General features: G+C 37.7%; 1 protein-coding gene across 1 annotated transcript in view; it reads left to right on the top strand.

Annotated features, from left to right (window-relative positions):
• The window catches only part of LOC108756170 (monocarboxylate transporter 4-like), a 35,217-nt gene that overhangs the window by 6,937 nt on the left and 24,202 nt on the right, over window positions 1–4,078 (top strand). The window lies entirely within an intron of this gene.

Below are 4,078 nucleotides of genomic sequence, written 5' to 3'. Positions count from 1 at the left end.
TAGTATATATATATATATATATGTATACCGATATATATATTGCGTGCACGTAAAGTGCGCCGGCTGTTTTCTGCTAGATGCATATTGCCCCGCGCAGTTTCCGAACCTTAATCGCGTATATTAAAGTTTTATTTCTTAGGACAGCACGTTTTACGGCAAGTTGAAGCGACAAATTACGATGTGACTTCACGTTTCTCTAAAGTTTTTCACGTTTCCTCGCGTAATTCGCGTTTTTCTACAAGTAGTGTTAGAACAAATAAATAATAGCGAATTGGTTACAACATTTCATTTATCGCGCACAATTTTAATTCGACGTGTTTTCTGGACTAAAAGTTAATTCGAAGCATTTGTCTTCCGCTTTCAACATCGCAAATTGGATTTCAGACGAAAGTTTCACCAAGCGAAGACTACGTGATTAATTGGAAAATAAATAATCCCATTAGTTCTTTGCACTTTTAATATTTTATTTATCAGCTAAATCATTTAACGTTAAACGGCCAACTGTATTCCTCGTATCTTTTGTACGCCTTATTTGCGTTGTTGCCAATTATGAAAACTTATTACGTAATGAAATAAAACGCAGACAAATTTCGTTAAAAGAGCAATTCATTGCGAACAATGGAAATTTATCTAATTGAGAGCTGATACGATTTGTGACTCCAGAACCATATATTTTAATTTATATTTATATTTAACTGTCGTATTGAACACAATAATAACGAACAGATTTGCGAAAATTGAATTCTATTTATTCATTTGTAATGTATTTTCGTGCTTTTCGAAAATATATTTTTTAATTTACGCCAGAAGAAAATCGTATTATTGCTTTTTGTCATACCGACATTTACCACTATGTTCACATCAGAGTGAATTTACATGTTGCGGATAAATCTGTCTTTTAAAAATTTACAAGCCACCAATCGCAATTCAATCGACGCGTTATGGAATCATCGACCGCAAAGGATTACTCTGATAATACGAATTGATTGCTGATACAAAATTTAAAGTTTTGTAGATGGATCTCCTCTGATCTATAAAAATTTATTTTGTCAACTCGATATAGAAATGATAACTTGAAATCGTTACTTTTTTTACTAGTTATTTTAGAAAAGCATATATTTTCCCTGGCATGACGTACTGAAGCTGTTAAATTATTTCAGTGCGAATCGTCAGACATTCTATACTTCCCTTTTGTTCCGATTCTGCGTTCAACTTTACAAAGGATTTCACCACAATGACAATGCTTGCGCGTAACGCTAAATATTGCATTAATATTTATGCGTGTATAAATTCTCTTCGAAAATTACACTAGAGAAATCTTATTTGGCTATAACGTATAATTCTAGTCGCGATGCTTTATATTTCAAAAATTCATGTTATCTCGGGTAACTGAGTTTTATACATGCTTCTACTTTATACAATTTTATCGGACGATAGACATTTTAAGATACGCAAATAATGAAAAGCTCCATTTCTCTCGCCTAACATCGCAGAATATAAAAAGATAATTTTTTATCACGATAACATTGCAAACAATGCTAAGAAAAGAATAGTATCTGGCACAATACCAATAATTAAGTTATATACATTTACGTTACTCAGAGAGAGAATATTGAAATAATTTCCTTCGTAGACTGTTAATTATATTTTATAGAATTAGTGTCGGTGCTTTCTTGCCTTTCTGCATCACTTTTATTCGCTATTATTACACTATTTATTCCCTTTCCTACAATTATGTCGTTCCATTTTGTGCAATGATTAAGGTATTATTAACGGACGCGCCGGAACCGAAAGTGGAAGAAATGGATCTTGTTTATTAAGTTCTCGCGCGGCCTTAAGTATCCCGCGAATCTATAGTCTGCCCTGCGAGCAAAACGAGGAATTAACATCGTTATTGCGACTTATTTTCCTAACCAGCGGAGTATTAAGTATCGCTTAATTTCCACATTATTCGATTAAAGGTTAAACGGCAAACTGTATCGCGAGTTAAGCTCGAGCGTGATGTACATATATATTACGGGTATAAAATAAAAGTGAAAGGTCTTTCCTCTTGACATGACATTTTCCCGACCTTAAAGTGATTAAAGTAAAGAGTTTTACGTATCGATCGCGTGCGCCCGGAGAGTTGGGTTTCCTTTTCCTGGTTTTTGAAGAGACAGCGTGCACAAAAAAGTATGCGAAATATAAAATAGAGGAAAACGGTGATATGTAAATTGCTAGCGTGTTGGTTAATTAATTATTTGATTATTATTTGATTAATTATTAACAGCTAGTTTAATTACTTTGTAGCTTTATTCAAATTATTTAAAATATACAATATTATCAAAGCCCGAAGTGACAATAAAGCTGATATTTTCTTTGGGAACGTTAAGCTGCTACGGGAGAACACTGAAAAATAAAGAGAACGAGTGCCTATTTATTAACCTCAAGTTACAGTTAACTTTTTATAGCCTGTCTGCATATGTGTGTATAAAATTATAAGGATGTGATAAAAAAAATATAGATATACGGGCTTTATTATCGGCTACAAAGATAACAAATAAAGGTCATTGCGCAAAGTATAGAATAATCAATCGGGACAATTGACGTAATAGTAATGTCAGACCCTACTTAAATTAACCCTTCCTTTATCGAGCTGTCAAAGATAAAGATAGATATATAGACGCCGTGCGTCTATTAGACTCGCGATCGTGAAAACGGAATGGTAGAAATTGTGGAATACTCAATTTTGAGAATGTTCATGGATTATTTTCATCGTTTCTCGAGAAAATAGAAGTTTCACTGCTTGCTAGAACCGCATGTAACGTCCCGCCGAGAAGTATATCCTCGAGGAAGAGAAAATATTGAAAAAGAAAATACCTTTGGCGAAAGGATTTAAACTTTACCGTCCGAAGTCGTCAACCGCTTACATTCCCGACGTGTGGTACGCGCGAGCCGAACTACGTGACGCGGGTCTCGGGTCGGTGAATGAAATCGTGGAACAAAACTTGTCAAACTTAGCCCGATCTTGACACCCAGAGGCAAGAGTTTCTCCGGTCGTGAGAACGGGATCATTTTCAGAGATCCGGAACCGGTCTCATTTTCACTCACTCGTACTTTTCAAGGAGGCAAAAAAAATCTCTCACAAGTTGCGAAGCGCACTGAAATAGCCGGAAAATAAAATTCATTGTTAAATTTTCGGAATTTCGACGTATTCTCCGGGTCTCTCCGGGTGTTCGAAACGACACGGATCATCTTTAGAAATTCGCTATAAATCCGATCAGTAAACCAATATATCATCCGCTAGCCATCGTCACTTATCGTCGACATGAAAAATACTTTAACTCCCGTCACACGTCGTCTTGCTAATACCCGAACGTCTCGACAATTCCTCAATATTTGTTCGCGTTCAGTATAGCGTTCGCCGGGGCACAATGACAATAGAATGTATTGATCGTCCTGGAGTACCTTTAGGCTACGTTCTCGGGCACGTAGCTCTGACGATGGGAGCCAACTCCGTGCATAAACTCGTGCCGTATCCGTCTTTGTACGTTTGCAGGATACGGAAGGTGTTATTTGTCGATCGACCTCTCGGTGCGACTTCTGCACTGTGACTCGACCGAGAGGTGAAATCCCAGGACACTTGCGGTCCCAGGATATCTCCGGGTATATATTTCAATCGGCGACACGAACGAACCGCTGTCCGCGAGCCGCGTCCCACGAGTTTCTCGCTAAAGTACGATTAACGTACCATGGCACGCCTCCCATCGCTCGCGGCAGGTGATTTCGCACTCCCCCGTTTTACTTCGGATCCCCCACGTAAAACGGCAGAACTCTGAAGGCGACAGCACGATGGGGGAGCGAACCCTGTCAAAAGTGTGTTTCCGTTCAGACGACGAACAGGAACGAGATACGGAGAAACATCCAGGAAGTATACGGATTATTTAGATTTATTGTGCAACACCTGGCATACCTGACAGAAACACGAATGCGATACGAGTACTAAAGATGAGGTTGAGTAATAATGAAGATTAGTACTACAATTCTGTAGTTCTCGCGGTGAACTTGTTTTTGAAAATTATCGTGATAACGATTATTA

This window comes from Trachymyrmex septentrionalis, unplaced genomic scaffold (assembly GCF_001594115.1).
Source record: "Trachymyrmex septentrionalis isolate Tsep2-gDNA-1 unplaced genomic scaffold, Tsep1.0 scaffold97, whole genome shotgun sequence".
Classification (NCBI taxonomy): Eukaryota; Metazoa; Arthropoda; class Insecta; order Hymenoptera; family Formicidae; genus Trachymyrmex; species Trachymyrmex septentrionalis.
This window is presented reverse-complemented; position numbering and strand designations above follow the sequence as displayed.